Source organism: Halyomorpha halys, unplaced genomic scaffold, assembly GCF_000696795.3.
Source record: "Halyomorpha halys isolate HHAL.00 unplaced genomic scaffold, Hhal_1.1 Scaffold175.1, whole genome shotgun sequence".
Lineage (NCBI taxonomy): Eukaryota > Metazoa > Arthropoda > Insecta > Hemiptera > Pentatomidae > Halyomorpha > Halyomorpha halys.
This window is the reverse complement of record NW_027109182.1, coordinates 283574-295992: the sequence shown is the minus strand read 5'-3', so window position 1 is coordinate 295992 and position 12419 is coordinate 283574. Positions and strand designations below refer to the sequence as shown.

Below are 12419 nucleotides of genomic sequence, written 5' to 3'. Positions count from 1 at the left end.
AAGAGCCCCTAGCGGATTTTCTCAGCAACTTGTTGTATAAGCCTTTATGTTTATAACCTTCCTTCCAGAGCCTCATGTTATTGTTTACTACAGTTTTGATTTAAGTAATTTATTACAACATGCCTAGAGTGAGTGAAAAGTGGTATTTGTGTGAAAGTTTAGCTTATGAGTGCCTTATTGATCTTCAAACTTGTGAGGAAGAGAATGAAGATGAGATAATTGACAACTGTATTGAAAGTATTTTCCATCTTCTATCATTCAGATATGCAGTTCCATTAAAATTATTCATTCTGGTTTAATAACAGGGTATTCATCACAAACACACGAAAGAACTGACCTGTCACAACAACAAAAATGGCGGCGATCTCAACTGGTCTATTGTGTGACGTCATTCTCCATTTAGCAGACTCTCAGCCATGTTAAATGTTATTTCGTTTTACCACGGTAAAAGAAGGCAATTTTTTTCGATTTAACACGAGTTTTTCCATTTAACATGTTAAACCAAAGATCATGAATACCCCTACTATAACTTTTGTCATTTAACATGCATTAACAGATTGAACTAAAATCACGAAAACCCCAATAGTCTCATACTTCTTTATTATCTTCAAACTCCTACGTTTCAGCCATTCTCAGGTATCTATCAACTTAAAAATACATTCCATTCATTATAAATTTATTCTAAAAACATAAATTACCTCCTTTATTCTCATGATCACAGCATTGATCATCAAACCTGCCTCAAACAAGTTATTTCATTATATATAATGATTAATTATTCAGCATTAATTAAATAAAATAGTGCTAACAGTAAAAGAAATACAAAAAATAACGAATCATTCACAACTATTATTAATTAGAATAAAAATTTAAAAATAAATCCGTACCTCTAGAACCCATGAAGGGTCATGGGTCCGGTACTTAGAAAAGAAGTACTGTTACAATACCAACGGTTGTGCAAGGAGATGATTGTTTTTCAGAATCATGCTCGACCACCAGTTTTTTTTCCCAATTAAGGTTACCCACTTTATGAGGCTAAGTGTTCCCTGACTCATGGTTACAATAACAGAACTAATAATTGTCTGACACAACCGGATTCGAACTTGGTACCTTTGCGATAGTAGCTTCGTAGTAGAGTTGGTGAAATAAGAAAATATAAATGAAATTTTAACCATCGCCGAGTAGATAATTTTTTAACCTTTTTCCTTTACGTTTTGTTATCATAGTATCAGTTGTTCCTTTAAATTTCTCTAAAGAGGAGGAAAGAACGATACTTGTATATCTATATGAACTCTTCCTCAAGTAACAGAACTGCACTAAAGAATAAGATATTTCAAATACTATAAATATAACTAAAATTATAAATATAAATTTTTCAATACTACCTTAAACGAAATAAATAAATATTATTTATATTAAATGATTTGCCCTATTTTTAAAATTATAAATGAGATAGTCGGAGGTATGGTAAAAAAAAAATAGTTAACAACTATTTTCCGACGTTTCGTCCCGTTATATCGGTAAGATATCGTAATCAGTATCAATAAATAACAACAATTAAACAGTAAACTATTTTTTGTTCTCTTTTGACTACAACGCCGACCATCTTCATAATTTCAAATTAATAAATATTTAATCAGGAAATTACTAATAGTAAAAATTTCATAATATAATATTAATATAAATACGCACAAAAACATTGATTGACGATAACCTGTTCATGGGAATTATTCAATTATAACTAAGGAAAAAATCAAAGAAAATAATATTGGTTTATTTTATAACACAGACCAACCCGGTTTAATTAAAGAAACGAAAAACCATTTTCTGATAAAATCTCTTTCTCATTAACTGAAAAAGATTAAGGACAGATAGATTTTTTAATAGAATCTCTTAAGGGCGATATTCTAGCCAGATTATACCTAAGGGAAATTGTCAATAAGATTTAGTGTTTGAATTTTAAATTAAATTCTATAAAGTTACTTTATTTAGATTATTAAAGATAATATAAATAATAATGAAGGCCTAACAAACCCGAAGGTTCAATACCGATACCACCAAACGCTCTCTGCATACATCCAAACCCAATTCCACTAAATCAGTTTTAACACAATCCTCCCATCTACGTTTCGGTCTACACCTCGGACGTTTACCCGTCCGCACGTTACTAAGCCCTACAACCTTACACGCCCATTTTATGCGCCGCAATGCTATAACTTGAATTATATTTACCGGGTATATGTCCCTTAATTCAGCGTTGTGTAATCTTCTAAATTCTCCCGTTAATTTATCTTTTTTCGGTCCTAATGCTTTATTTTCGAATACTCTAAGACGCTGTTCATCCCTTAGTGTAAGAGGCCACGCCTCACATCCATAAAGAAAAGTGGGAAGGATAATAGTTTTATAAATTATAATTTTTAAGTTTTTCGATGGAAGGCGCGAGCTAAGCAGTTTCGAAATTGAAAAATAACAAGCATATTCGGCCTTTATTCTCGCTTTTATTTCCTCATCAATTTCGTTTTTTCTAGTTACCGTAGAACCTAAATACTTCAACTTATCTACCTCTTCGAACGTATTTCCTCCTATATCTATAACACCGAAATTAGTCGCGTTTCTACTGCTAACCATGTATTTTGTTTTATCCGTATTTATTTCTGGACCTAGTTCCTTGCTGGAGTTTATTAACGCGGTTGTATTTAGTTATATAGTTTTTATAGTTCTCATCCAATAATACCAAATCATCAGCATATCCAACCACCGGTATTTTACAACTCAAAGTTAAACCCTTATTAGATTATTAAGAGATTATTAAAGATAAATATTTTAATTCCACTTGTCAAACATAACAAAGGCCCATGATGTAGATTAATGATTCATGACGTACAATTACAATTTACTATAATAAATAATATTAAATCGCTGTAATAATAATAAAAAAAGATCAAGTCAGTTCATCTAGTAATTTGTACCATTCATAATCCGACAATATTTACATCAATAATGTATCTATTCATTCACAATAATTTACTTTTAAGGACTTATATTATGAATCAATCATGATATATTGTAAATACAATTATAATAGAGCACTAATCCCAATAAAGAGAGAATTAAATAGGTATACATTGTAACGTATTATTGTTACTTGTAAAGTAACAAATGTAGACATATGATAAATGATAAATGCATTTATAAAATTCAATGAATATATACACTGCCTAATAACACTATGTTTTTTAGTAACCTAATTCTAATTTGTCTTTAGATGATATAATCGAATATGTAGCGGTTTAGTTCTAGTAACTACTAGTAGTTATTTCCTTTTGTATGATAATGACATGAAAACGATGTTGAGAGAGAAACGGTAATGGTTTAAATATTCAGTTGAATGTAGATTAATAATGTTATATCAGAATTAGGTTTATTAAGTTATGACAGAGATTCAATGAATATAGTTCTCAATGAAACCTTCAGATATGACGTTAATGAAGAAGTTTTCATATAAATTATTCATATTGGAAGAAGATAGTTGGCCGTAGGAAGTAGACTGGCGGAAGTCAGTCCAGGTGGTGGTCAATAAAGCTATCAAAATAGTAAAAGAAAACTATTTGTTGTTAACCAACGTTTCGCCCTAGTTTGCAGGGCTTCGTCAGGGCTGCCTGATTAAAACTAAGATGACAACTCGAATTTGTCAAAGAAGTCATCTTTGTTTCAACCTGACAGCCCTGACGAAGCCCTGCAAAGTAGGGCGAAACGTATGTTAACAATAAATAGATTTCTTTTACTATTTTGATACCTTTATTGACTGCCACCCGGGCTATCTTCCTACAATAAATTATTTAATTATAATACATAATTCAATGTAAGAAATCAAGTTTATATTTTTTTATTCCCCAATGAAAGTTTTAAGTAACTCTATTATTAAATTGATGGAATTTACACTACACTTATCGATGTTTTGAAAATATTTCTTACACATACTGTAACAGATTTATGTCTAGAAGTTGTTAAGAGAAGCTGGTCTGGGGTGCGGTCAGCAAAAAATACACAAATAAATACAAATTTATTTACTTGTACCGACGTTTCGACCTGAATTTCAGGCTTTCATCGGGAATCCTCCGGAAGATTTTCAGTGACTCTAGACAGAAAATATGCCAGAGCATTCCTGGTGAAGGCGTGGAATTCAAGTCGAAACGTCGACACAAGTAAATACATTTTTATTTATTTGTATATTTTTTGCTGACCGCTCCCCAGACCAACTTCTCCTGATTTATATCTAAGCTAAGATTAACCATGGATAAAGTGTTGAATGATAAAGATGACAATATGGTGATATCATTTCTTAATAATAAATAAAAGACTGATTTTGACTTATGTATTTACTTTCTACCAATTTAATTTACACCTAAATCTAGTAATGTATTTACTGTTTATCATTTATCACATAAATAAACTGTTTTTATATCTCTTAGCTGTTATTAATACCACAAAATAGTACAAATAAACAATCATAAATTGATAAATACTTCAAACCATAAACATACATAAGCCATGACGAGGTTAATATAACCAGATATCAAAATTATAAATTAATAATATATAAAGCGGTACTAAGACTTAAGTACCGTATGGAGCTTTACTAGTTCAACCGATATAAAATAAACAAATGTATCATAATCATTAATTAAATATAGACACCGTACAGAATTACATATATAAACTGACATAATTTCTTCCAATATTGCCCCAACTCATTGAACCCTCTAATTACATAAATATGAAACTACAACCCATAGATATAAATATATATATCATACTACACAATGATATGTACTTTATTCTATCCAATGTTATGTATTTTGTTTTAATATGTTGTTTTTTTTTCCATTCGGTTTGTACTATCAAAATCTAAGATAGAGAAGTTTGTAAAGTGTATATATTATTAGAAAAATTGTATTGAATAAGGGGTATCCCAAAACAATATAATAAATATTGTATATTTTATATTCAAAAATACGTTTAATAAAAAAAATGGATTTAAGTTATCTTGACGTATAGCTATGCATTTGTGAAATGTACGTTTAGAGTTGAACTTAACAGTTAATTCACAAGCATGTAATGAGAAGAGTAAATATCTCTAAATGCCAGAGCCTCCCTAGCGCTTAGACAATCCACCATGAAGACTAGCAAGCACGTAATGTAACTGCCCCCTCCCCCCTCCAGGATTGAAGTAGCTATGGCAACCCAGTGTTGCTTCAACAATACCCCTGAGAAATAGGCTACGGGTCACTCAAGGCGGCTCATTCAATCCACCCAGGGGTTGAGGTCACTCAAGTTCTGGGTAATAGATACAACGAGAGTGACCATCACAGAGAACTGAGTGTACATTGTAAGAGAGAGACAGTTGACAAGACAAGAGAGGTTACCTTTCATCTTTGTTGTGTTGCGGAGTAAGGCTTTGGTTATCCAGTTTTGACGAGGTGGTCGGAACCGCTAAGAACTACGAACTATCACTTAGCACTCACACATCACCCACAACACACACACACACTCACAATGTGACGCAGAATGACAAGCACTCCCACTAAGACCGGAGCACAGGGGCCGAGTGAGGACAGAGGAGGTTTGGTCGCGGCGTTCGGCTGCCTTCGGCAAAGTTCGGCTCCCCCTCCAGCGCCTCTACCGTACGTTCGGAAAACATCAGCTGGGATCCTCTGGACAATCCTGGCCTTCAAGATAGACCTGGGAAGGTGTTCTCACGATCTTAGAGTCCTTGGAGGTTCAATCATCATTAACTATATAAATATTGGGTAGAAATATGTAAGATAAAAAAAATGTTTGAAGTGATGAAAGTACAAGAGCCGGGAAGAAAAAAAAGGCAGTTATCTCACACCAATTTTTGAATACTTTGATGAAAACTATGTATAATTACTAGTCAAAATTGATGAGTCTGCCAAGTATGTGTAAGAAGAGTAAATTTGCTGAAATATTAGCCCTAAAAGAGCTATTTACGTCCAATAGTTCTCGAGATATAGCTTTTTAAAAAGCAAAATTTCTTTAAAATCTACTGAAAGATTAGTGGTTAGTTAATTCATTTTGAGAAATCTATATCTCAGGAACTATGTGAACTTGGTAGGGGTAGTAGTTTTTATGATATTCATATATAAATATAAATTTGGCAAATTAAAATTTGTCCGAACAACTATAAATCAATTTATTTTAGCAAATTTCATGTAAACTATTACTCCTACGAAGATAAACATTATAAACTACTTTATAGCTCATTAAACTAGCTTTAATTTGAGTGCTAATAGACATCTGTACGTCAAATGGTTTTAGAGATATAAATTTTTCAAAATAAATTCACTTTCAGTACTGATCTTTCAGTACGTCCCGTACAACATTTTTATGAAATGTTGCTTTTTTAAAAAGTTATAATATTTCCAAAACTATTTAATTTAAATAACTCTATTAGGGCTCATATTTTAGCAAATTTAATATTCTTTAAATGACGTTCTCTTAGGTTTTCTTGTGTTGTTCCTACTTTTTAAGATATAGAGCTCCGAATGAATTATTTTCTTTTTATCGCTTTGAAACAGCCGCCATTTTTTATTCCCCTTGGCAGATTCATCAATTTTGACTATTAATTATACATAGTTTTCATTAAAGTAATCAAAAATTGCGGTGAGATAACTGCCTTTTTTCTCCTCTTGGACTCTTGTACTATGAGGTGTAGATAGTCGATCTAGGGTGACACAAAAATATTTATTCGTGCCGACGTTTCGACCTGATTGTCAGGTCTTCATCAGGGCTATAAAACAAAAAGAGATAACAACCATCGCTCAGAGAAACATAAAAATAAATAATAGACTAACAAATTTGAAAACAAAATTAACAATTAATTGAAAATAAAAAAAGTTGATTAATAACTATGGAATTAGACAGTAACAGATTGATAATATAAGATGAAATATAATATTATATAAGTAAGATAATAAGACCTCTGACAAATGAACTCCTAAGAATTTTTTATTTTCACCATCTCTTAGTATGAAAACTTTTTCCATAAAATGTGTTTTTATTTTGGGAGTTCTGTTAGTCCACCTAAGAGTTCAAAAATGATTCTTAATAATCAAAAATTGTAATTAAAACGGATCTAAGATCATAAAAGTTGAGAGTTTTTATAAAAGCACGATTTAAAATATTTACCTACTTTAACAAAATCACTTTGATATTGAAAACTATATATAATTACTAGACGACATTTATGAGTCTGTCACGTATAGGTAGAGAGAATACAAAATAACGGCTGTTACAAAACGTTTAAAAAATAAAATAAAAGTTTTCTTCTGAAGTTCTATAACTTTTAAAATATCAACAACTCTATTTTCCAATAAGTTTTTTTCTGTTAGCCCCCTCTCCCCCAAAGAGTTCCAAAAATTATCTCTAATAATCTTTTTTTTTTTTTTTTTTGATAGATTTATTTTCCTGATAGATATTACAATCTGCCAGTTGTGGGCAATAGGTAATAGTAATAATCTAAGTGCTAAAGTTTATAGGACCAGAGTTATGTGCCAAAGTAGTAAAAAAAAACACTATTTGGTATTTTACGAGTCTTAAACAACATAAATGTTTTTAAAAACTACTGAGAACTCTACAACTCTTAGGAAAGGTATCAGAAATCCTAAGAATTTTTTATTTTCACCACTTCTCAAGATGAAAAGTTTTGTTTTGGGGAGTTCTGTTAGTCCACCTAAGAGTTCTAAAAATTATCTTTAATAATCAAACTGCTAAAGTTTATAGCAGAAGAGTAAAGGACTCAAGTTATTGGTCTCTGGTAAAATTGCCATAGAAACGGCACTTATTCATGAATGAATCATTGATAAATAAACATCGTAGCCATGGCAACTTTAGCTATTAGTTTCAACTATAGCTAATTTTGCCCAATACTGCTTACAGCAATCGTTGATTAAAATGTACCATTTGTAACAAAAGGTATCTAAAAATTTAGATAATTGAATTTCCCTACTAATTTCCAAATTTTTCTTTACTTTCCCAAAATTCCTGACTTTGTGAAATATTATTTTTTGTAAAACCAGTGGAGGTTGAGTGAGGACCTATAACCACAGATACTCAAGACCCAAGTGGAGAATCTGATCATTGGCAGAGCTCCACAATAACAACATACTTGCAGAAGGTCACCTTCGGGTCACGTTTCGACCTTCGGGGAGAATTGCCCGGACGGGTCAGGATCACGATGATAGATTGCTTCTTTGTTAGTACAGAAAAATTAACCCAACTAACAACAAAATTCGGAATAATGGAAACAATAAATCTATTTAAACAATCGAATATGAATATATATTAGCGTATTAAAAAATAATATTATTCGATTTTAATAAGATTTAGTGTTTTCAATCGAGAATGAAGAATGTAACAAAATTTAAGAGACAATAATAATACCAGTAGCCGAGAGCGTCCTACGTCCTAGTCCCCAAAACTAGGGGGTTGGGGGGCAAGCCATAGTCAATTAGGGGGCAAGCTATAGTCAACTGGGGGGGGGGAGCCGAAGTCAAGCAGGTTGTAACATTTCAGCACGGGAAAGGCGAATGAAACTAATATTTAAGAAAATTATATATAATTGTCACAACGCTTTATTAGTTATTAAAATTTGTACTTTCCAAAAATAAAAAAATTAAATAATTTTTATTAAATTAATAATTTTTTGTCAAATCTAGAGGGTGGGGGACATCTGCCCCCTCCTGCCCCCTCCTGCCCCCAAATTATAAATACGAGTAGCTAAATATTCTCGTAAACTTTGCAGGATTAATAATCTAACTTCTAACCTGAATCGCAATATCCAAGATACGATTTTAATTTCACTCATATAATAAAGTTTCAATAATCAATGGAATTAAAAAGTTATTAGTTATAGGACCTAAATAAGAAAAAGAATTTCATATTTCCAGGCCGATCAGGACAGAAATAACGTTTAGAAATCTAATAACTTTTATTTTCCATCATTTCCAATCAAAAAATCCCGGACATGATCTTGAAATTCATACATCCTCAACATATTTATAATATGTAGACGGAATGCGCCTTACGCAATAATATAAGAGTTATATTATAAGATGATAAGAAAAAGGAGTTTTAAGGATAAAAAGTTTACAATTTCCTTGGCTGTACTGAAAAATATAGTAATTAAAATTACTCCTGCTCCAGGCTCAATAAAGTGGCTAATTGACCCTTCAATGAGTACTGATAGCCAGAGATCTAGCAATTTCATATACCGTTTAAGCAGTGGAGGTTTTGGCTACAGTATAAGTAGGATCACGATGGTTAGTTTATAATAAAAATTGTCTGCCATTTTCTAAGGGTCACTGGCGTAATTTCACAAAAATGATTGAAATCACCTCATAAGCAACGCTCAAAATGTTTTTATAAAAATGTTACACTAATAGAACTGATCAGGAAATAACAAACCAAAAAAATACACATACGTCTTAGTTTTTCAAATTGATTTCAGTATGTGTCGGTAAACTGTAGATAAATCTAATTTAATAAGTTCATTAATAATCGATAACTATTCATAAAATTACTGAGAATAAAATAAAATTATCACAAGAATACCACAGGATATTAAATAGATATTTTACTCACTGATCAATGCAAGAACTTTACGTAACCAGCAATAACATACCTAAAACAAACAAAATATAATAATTAATTTATATATAATCATTTCACTTTCATGAATCTGGTTATCAATGTTTAGATAAAATCAATCTTATACAAATTAAAGTCTTATAAAATTCTTTATTTCTTCAAACGTCCAACGTTTCGGCCAATTCTGCCATCCTCAACATTTAACACTCATAAAATATTTAAAAAATGATTTTCAGGCTATTCTGCTTAAGTTAAAATTACCCTATTTTGTCACTCTTTCATTAATATAAAACTTTTAGTTATAGTCAATTTAATACCATTCTAACTCCCTATCATAACTTATGATATTCATTATATGAATAAATTGGGGTAAAATAATATATGAGAAATATATCTTTCTTTGGGCTCTTCTAACACCCCTCATAAGGGGTATTCATGATCATTAGTTTAACATGTTAAAGCGTGATAAATGGAAAAACTTATGTTAAATGGAGAAATATTTCCTTCTTTTACCATGTTAAAACATTATAACATGGCTGAGAGTCTGATACTAGGTCTGTTAAATTCAGAATGACGTCACGAAACAGAACAGCTGAACACGACACCGTTTTATTTGTTGTCGTGTTAGGTTACTTACTGGTAGTTTGTGTTTTTTTTTCTTTTCTTTTGTCCTGTGTTTTGGACTTTTTAAAAAATATAATCAGTAGCCAAACTTTTGCACTTCTAATTTTCACTTATTTTAGGTATTTTATAATAAATTATTGTAATCATAACTTCAAAGTAAACAGTAACATGAAGTTTTGGAAGGAAAGGTTACTAAACAAGTTGCTCAGAAAATCCGCTAGGAGCTCTTATACATTTAACATTACTTTAAATAAGGCTGCTCACAATAGGGGTATTCAGGATATTGTGTTAAATGTTAAATGTTTTACCATGTTAAATGTTATAACTATAAGATTGTGAGCAGCCCTATTTGAAGTCATGTTAAACGTTAAATGCATAAGAGCCCCTAGCTGATTTTTTGAGCAACTTGTTTATAACCTTCCTTCCAGACCCTCATGTTATTGTTTACTTCAGTTTTGATTTAAGTAATTAATTACAACATGCCTAGAGTGAGTGAAAAGTGGAGTTTGTGTGAAAGTTTAGCTTATGAAATGAAACGAAAAAATAACTTTATTCTGGGACATATGTCCCCTAAGAATAATTACATGGTTCATACAGTGAGATTTTTATCTGGCGAGCGTTTACAAATTTTCAGATAGTAGAATGAAATTACATTGTTTTTTTACTGGTTTTTTTCCTCAAATGTATCATTAAAATTATCCATTCTGGTTTAATAACAGGGATATGAATACCACAAACACACGAAAGAACTGAGCTGTCACAACAACAAAAATGGCGCCGATCTCAACTGGTCTATTATGTGACGTCATTCTCCATTTAACAGACCAAGTAACAAACTCTCAGCCATGTTAAATGTTATTTCTTTTTACCACGGTAAAAGAAGGTAATTTTTTTCGTTTTAACATGAGCTTTTCCATTTAACACGCTTTAACATGTTAAACAAAAGATCATGAATACCCCTAGTATACTGTACTTATAACATTTAACATGGTAACACATTTTACATATAACACAACATCATGAATACCTCTATGGACAGTTCTGAGGACTACATGTTTTGGAGAAGGACCCGTAAAGATTTCAGTATTTTCAACACCTTAGCCCACCCAGGCTGTTTTTAGACTTATACTACTTCTTCCACTCTCCGTAGAATTATTATCCATCCTGTGAGTGAGAAGGATTAAACAAACATAAACCGTTATTGATATTGCAAAAAAAAAAAAAAAAAAATGAGAAATATTGCAGAGATATCTAGACAAGGCCACATAACACAAACCCAGACCAATTTTAATAACTACCAATTGCGTCTTACATCAATGACTGCGGCGTTGCCTCCATTAGGATAGAATCTTCGAGAAGATAAAACAAAGACTTTTGTAAAAACTGACAAGTATACAAGAAAAGAACTCTTATTACATTTACATTAACAGTTTATATCCCAGCTAATTGAATAAGTGAATATATATTATTTTTTTAAAAAAGGAATAAAACGTAAAATAATAATAAAAAAGAGGTAACCTAGAATCCTCACACAAAACAAGAAACTGCACGTCGATTTCGAATATTTCAACAATTACTAGACAAACGGTCTTGGAAGTTTACAATTCATTACAAAAGACTGATCTACATGACTGTAATAAGGCCAATCTGGACATACCGAGTTGAGCTATGGGGCTCCATTAAACCTTCGTAAAATCCTGAATGCTCCTTACTTTGTCATAAATAAAATCATATATAAAGACCTTAATGTTCCTTTCGTAACCGATCTAGCCCGAACCAGATATAATTACTTCCATTATAAGCTTCCAATCCAACCAAACCCACAAGTTTCTAACATTACTTCCTCGACCATTCCTGAAAATCCTCAGAGACGCCTGAAAAGAAGATGGCCTCAAGACATTCTAATGTAGAAATGCTATGACCTGAATTATATTTCCGGGTGCTAAATAAAAATCTACTCTTACTACGAGTGTTAATTCCGTGTTTTCATGTTAGCTATAACAATATGTTAGTAAAAAAATTTAGGCTATTGTCAAAACAACCATGAAAACGTGAATTCGATGTCAATTTATATTACGCTTTAGCGCACTTGCTCAGCCTCCACTGGCTCATTACCAGTGATGCGG

General features: G+C 31.5%; 1 protein-coding gene across 12 annotated transcripts in view; it reads right to left on the bottom strand.

The window, feature by feature from the left end:
• The window catches only part of PDZ-GEF (PDZ domain-containing guanine nucleotide exchange factor), a 621085-nt gene that overhangs the window by 341098 nt on the left and 267568 nt on the right, over positions 1 to 12419 (bottom strand). Inside the window, exon 1 of one of the 12 annotated variants that reach the window (XM_067047357.1) lies at positions 5427 to 5616. The exons of the other annotated variants lie outside the window; for them this stretch is intronic. The gene's annotated coding sequence lies outside the window, so the exon portion shown is untranslated. Of the gene's footprint in view, positions 1 to 5426; positions 5617 to 12419 lie in introns of those variants that run through there. 12 annotated transcript variants of the gene reach the window in all.